The sequence below is a fragment of the Varroa destructor genome, unplaced genomic scaffold, assembly GCF_002443255.2.
Source record: "Varroa destructor unplaced genomic scaffold, Vdes_3.0 BEIS01000003.1, whole genome shotgun sequence".
NCBI lineage: Eukaryota > Metazoa > Arthropoda > Arachnida > Mesostigmata > Varroidae > Varroa > Varroa destructor.
In genome coordinates, this window is record NW_019211456.1 from 15,334,940 (window position 1) to 15,340,939 (window position 6,000).

Here is a 6,000-nt window from a genome sequence, read left to right on the forward strand (position 1 = left end):
TAGATGGTTATCTACGCGTAGGTAGATCAATTAGAAAGGTTCTATTTTAAGGCTTGAAATGGATTTTTTGCTGCTAGTTTGAGGAGGTGTTACTTTTGTTGAAGTTAGCTCAAATGGACAATGTTTAACTTATTTAGTTCATTCGTGCATAAGTTAAGATATTGGTGTTTTTTAAGCTTTGTGCAATAAACATTGTTTAGCAATTATTTTTTTGAGCATTTGGAGTAAGCTAATTAGATGACGAGCATGTGCGTTTCGCCTAATTGACCCTGTTATTGTTTGTGTTGTCATTATTTTGCTATACCGTCCCAGTTGCGCATAGTTCCAAAATTACCTGTCGTATCTTCAAAATCAGAAGATTGGGGTTGTAGGCTATCCCACTCTTCAGTTTAATTTCGACATGTTCGACAAAGTAACTATTATATTTTTCTATACTATTATATTCAACTTGACTGAATAGAGCAAGTTTAAAGTATCACCACAACGGAGTTTGAATTCCCGGCAACTAATACGGGAGTCAAGCAACGCAGCCCGAAGGTTTTTTTTTCATGTGGTGTGTATCAAAATCGCCAAAGAACTTTTAACAACAAATACGTGCATGCTACGTAATTGGGTCAGTTTTTATCGAAAATCGATGTGTTGTTTAACCTGTGCCAATAATAATATCAAGATCATCAACAGTGGCCGTAGCCACTGGACATTAAATAGCAGTACTAATATTTGTGCAGCGGATATATGTAGATAAATGGATATAGTGTTTCTATTACAACTGGAAATAATGATACTAATAGCGTAATCCAATGAGCTAGTGCTGATCATAGCAAACATCGTCATCAAATCGACCATGGACCGCAGTCAAGCATGGTCATTGTTTATATTTTTAGATACCGCCTTACAAATATCAGACTGGCGATTGCTGCTCCAGCTGCTGTCCGGCTCGTCCATCATGTGAAGTCCTTGTGGTATTTGGTTGTTCTTGGACCTCGTGCCTTCATCGGCAGCAACAGCTGAAACGGGATCAATCAGGGGAGCAGGGAAATTCAACGCGGACGCAACTCGCTGGGGCGGGAGGGCTGAAGTAGCCCCACCTTAACTACGAACGTAATGCTATACGCACACAAACTAATTTACTTGCACCTGCCGCGATGACCAACAGTACGAGCAGCGTCAACGAGAACGAGGTAAGTTTGTTACGACGGAATTTTCTGCGGTAGAACTAACAACGAATATGTACTTCAACGATGGCAATTTGCTAGACACTGACTTGGATCGCGATTGCTATTTTCGCTATAGCAACTGCCCGATATCGTAATAATTACGATGCAATCACTATTTTTACTATTACAGCCGGTAGCGTTCGTGTTATACCGCGGGGCAATTTCAACTGCAGGTGAATGAAACTTAGGTTTTTTTCTAGTTTGTTTAAGATAGTAATCATAACAAGAAAATACTATTATCTAACTAATACGCACTGTGCACCATACCTCGTCGTTCGTAGCCCAAGCTATTAGAGAAATTGAAAATGAATTGGCTATAATTTATATGTTGACATGAAAATGTAACAACCAGGTATTCTTTAAAATTGCCGGTTTGCTTAGTAGCTTATACTTAAAAAATTCTAGTTATAACTTTTATTGAAGTTTCAAACAGAAAAGTTCTAGTGACTAGTTTCAAGAAGAGAAACCGTGTGCAGCACAGTATACTTTGTGAAATTATTGAGCTAGTATAGAATGCTCCACTAGCTAAGTGTGACTATTGTATCTGCCACTAAATGATGATGGTAATGCGCCTACCATTAACTTGTACACAAACCGTAGTTTTACAAATGCGTCATGTCGCTAACTCATGCGCGAGTTGGCGCGTGTAGTCACCATTGAAGTGCATAAGACATTAAAACTTAAGTAACTGATAATGGAGCACTTATCATGGCGAGGACAGTAACTTCTTGTTCTTAATAGCAACGAAGAGCAGCTATGACCCAATGTCTTCGTTCCAGATAAACCCCTACCGAATACCATCTTCGTCAATCCGAATTTAACGGCTTTTCTGCCGGCAGGCATTAATCCGGGGAGGAATCTAATGAGGCAAAGCGGAATATCGACAGTAAAGATTAGATTTAAAGAACTTGTCACTATTGCTGTTTCTGATCATTCCCGAAAACAGCAGTCTAGCGCGATTTACGCTATTGAAATAACCTTCAACATTTAGTCTTTTTTAAACTAGAAAAGAAAACTATCTAAAAAATTAGCAATATTTTTTGTTCATTTTGATTTCGTTGATCCCTGTGGACCTTCGACCTGATATTGGCCCTTAACGAAATCTATCTGCTGGCTTTTCGTGGGTTCTTCAGGTGTGTTTAGAGGTAAACTAAGTATATCGGGACGCGTCAATATCGCTCTAATCGCAGTTGCTACCAAAAATGTATTCACGGACTCAGAGTAGGAGATTTGGAAATGATCGATGAGCTAAGCCAAGATTTAAGCCTTCAAGATTTAAGAGGCGAACGCTGTTCACATTTAATAAACATTCTATGAGCGATATCCTTGTCGACACATGCGCAAAAATTCCTACCTCTGTGTGTAAGTTTACTTTTGTCGACTTTAGCTTATATCTCTTTTAATATTCTTAATGCCCCTGGTAGTCTAACGAACCATCTTCATAAGACTGCGGCATAAGTAGTTGAATATATGAAAGAAAAAAACAAAATATATACAGGACGAAAGCTTTCCGCGTAAAAGGCCTAGGACGCAATGTTTAGATTTTTCATTGCATAAATCCTTTGATGTTCTAGTAGCATACCTCGAAAAATTGCCATGCAAAAGCATCTTTTTTGAAAATTAAACAAAAGTGCCAACGAAATAAACTTACGTCATTTCAATTTTTATTTCCTTGAATTGAATAGTCGACTATATCGTTCGTACTGATACTCACACTGGTTACTTTAGCTGCTGTAGAAATTTGGCTGTAGCCTTACGAAAAGCTGGAATCTGATCCAACTAAAAATGGCGTCGTTCAAAAAAAAATAGCAAAGTCAACCAAAAATCGACAAACCTAGTCGGGTTTTGGTTAATATTTCTTTCTATTTCCATTCACTGTTATAAAGTACTGCGAATTTTTAGCAAAAATAAAAACGCTTACGTACATGAATCTTCATACATCTTATGGTCTACTTCAGATTCGGCGATATATCGACTGTCTTACTGCCCTTTTTAGGCCAAATATATGTCAGATTTTTATGGAAATACCTAAATCAGGCCATTTAAATGTATCACTGAATGGCATTAGAAGACGTGATGTGCCAAAATAATAATCATTCTAATTTTTTTTTATTGCTAACGTCAAAATCGAAATTAATCTGTTAACATTTTGTTTTCAGATAGATATTTTACGAGTTCATATGTAGGGGACCATTTCCTTCTTAATGTAGCCACAATAGATTATCCGCTGCATTTTTTGGGTTTTACAGGACGTAGGGCACCTGTCGTAAACCACAATGTTGAACAGCGCATTTTGTGACACGACGTTGACCTGTAGAAGGTAAATAAAACGTTGCGAGTACTTCAGAATAGTAAAGTATTTGTACAATGTACAGGTCCAGAAAATATTCCTTTTCCCCATGCAGTTTGTTAGAGGAATATCACTACCAATAAAATCAGATGGCAACGTTTTTAAGGAGAAAACCAACATAAGTAAGATTAATATTAATGCTATTAAAAGGTCAGATCTAAATGTTAAATAAGCATTACTAGGGAATACGATTGACGCCAGAACTGCAGGCAGATATGCATTTAGGTACGGCACATGTAGATGTGGAAGCACTCTGATTATATCATCCACCACAGCTCCTGTCCACTTTGCTTCGATAGTGTATGCACCATTTGGCTACACGAGGCTATGGCTTGCATAAATCAATGTTCAGTCTAGTGTTTTTTTGTACTTCTGTCTGTCTATTTCAAGGCTATTGAGTGCCTTTCATAAAAAAAGTCAATTTACATATCACAGGTCGGTCATCTGCAACCGTCCCTAATGTTTTGGCCTAGATAATGGTGGGAGAAAGAGGACATCAGGAATACGTAAGTAAGTGTCGATATTAAGGGAAAGTGGACTGTTGGACATAAGCAACGCCTCCACGGAACGATTAGGGGTCAAAGACCTTCATTCTAAGGTGAGTTTTTTGTTTACGCCTGCCGCGGTTCTCACAAACAGAGACTCATAAGCTGTGGGCGGGTACCGTTTTGGCCTAGGTACGAAACAGATCAAGTGGCCTGTATCGCTCGACCTGCCATGGACACGTACGTGACAATACCGCTTTCACATCAAGGTTGGGTAAAGCCATTTCGATGAATTTCTACGCAATTTGTATGAATCGTTACCGGTCCGACAGCTCCTAAGTCACGTGTAAAGTAGTAGCGGTTGTATTATATGCTTTGTCATGACCAGATCAACAGTGGATCGATAAAAATTACGCTGTGTTTAGGACGATGCGTTTGCAGTTGGCCATGATCGGAAGAGGTGTGTCTTTGTGGGGGCAATTAGATACACGTTAGGATCCAAGGCGATCTTCGTAGCCTTTTGGGCAACTCCAAGCAGCGAAGCTTAGTTTTCCCAATTGTATTCCATGGGCTTAGAATTTGCCTAGTTCGCCGTCGTTGGATTAGTTTCAGTTGTTACGATGATCGCAATGGTACTGTTACACGTTTGGCAACGAACAGTAACTGAATAACGAGTTATGCAGTTATCTCAGAACCCAAACAAAACAAATCCTACGTATGTATAAACGTATTATCAATTTAACTATTTAAAGTGCTTGGGTAGTTCTGTTCTTATACAACGCGAAGTTATACAACGTATTCAGAGACTAATATTAGATTGTGATAGGTTTTAATTGACTAGGAAGACAAATCCAACGATATACTGATAATTTCTGTTTCGATAAATCTCGGAACATAACTAGACGCATTTTCGATCGCCGGCCTAAGATCGTCTGGCGAGAGCTTATAAAAGCTTTCATTTTGGTATTATGTGGGCTTGTCCCAAATCACTGTTGTGAAAGTGGTTTATTTTAGCGTACATATATAGATGTATAGGATATTCTATATATAGGAAATATACAGGATATATATAGGAAATAGACGTAAAAATACCCTTGGCGCTGTAGATGCAGCTCTTGCCTTGCCTAGTGGAGCTACAAGTCTGGCAATATAAGCCAGAGTTTATGACCGAGGTAGACAGTCAATAACTGACAACGTTCTAAATCCTGTATTTGCTAGAATAGCTGAAGAAAATCGGCCTAATTTTTAGAAATTCAAATTTTTTTCTATTACCTCAATAACTGCCATGTTTTATAAATTCCATAGAAGCGCTAGTAGGAAAAAATATTAACAATCAGCGTGATGAACAACATGAAAAGTCTAATTTTTCAATTGGCCGAACTCCTACAAGACGAAGTTTAAGTTTCCGCTGTTTTTTTTTTAACATAGGCTCTAATAGATCTTGTGAAATAGCATACTATAGTAGTATTTTAAAGCTCGTCCCACAATTCCCAGCAGCATTATGACTTTCTTCTGGGAAATACATTAATTTGGCATGTTCAACCTTCTCTAGTCCTACTTTATTTTTATACGGTAAGCATGACCTGTAGTGAAAACAATATCCTTAGGAACAAGCGCATGTCCGGTTGAGAAAAATGTCCGCAACTTTTTGTTACGTTGATTTGCTTATGCCATCAGGGGCTGCTGGCAAATTCTATCTTGAACTACACTTGGAAGCTTCAACTTAATGTTCCAACCGCAGATCTTTACTTAAGTTCATTAGCATATATTTTTATTGGTTGCAAAACGAATTCCATGCTATTTACTTTGCGCATTCTGGGTAACACGATTGCTAGAATGTAAAAGTTAGCCTATATTAAACAGGCCAAATTGCCGTCCGTCGGTAGATGTGCATCAGTCGCTCAAATCGCGCCGTGGCCCAACGTGATACACCTAAACGGAAAAAGCC

The 6,000-nt window shown here is 38.4% G+C and overlaps 1 long non-coding RNA gene across 1 annotated transcript in view; it reads left to right on the plus strand.

Annotated features, from left to right (window-relative positions):
- Window positions 1-5,409, plus strand: part of LOC111247315 (uncharacterized) — a 45,590-nt gene extending 40,181 nt beyond the window's left edge. The window contains exons 4-8 of the long non-coding RNA XR_015323018.1: window positions 885-1,181; window positions 1,348-1,390; window positions 2,351-2,579; window positions 3,467-3,537; window positions 4,003-5,409. This is a non-coding gene — a long non-coding RNA (uncharacterized LOC111247315). The remainder of the gene's footprint in view (window positions 1-884; window positions 1,182-1,347; window positions 1,391-2,350; window positions 2,580-3,466; window positions 3,538-4,002) is intronic.
- The last annotated feature ends 591 nt before the right edge of the window (window positions 5,410-6,000 follow it).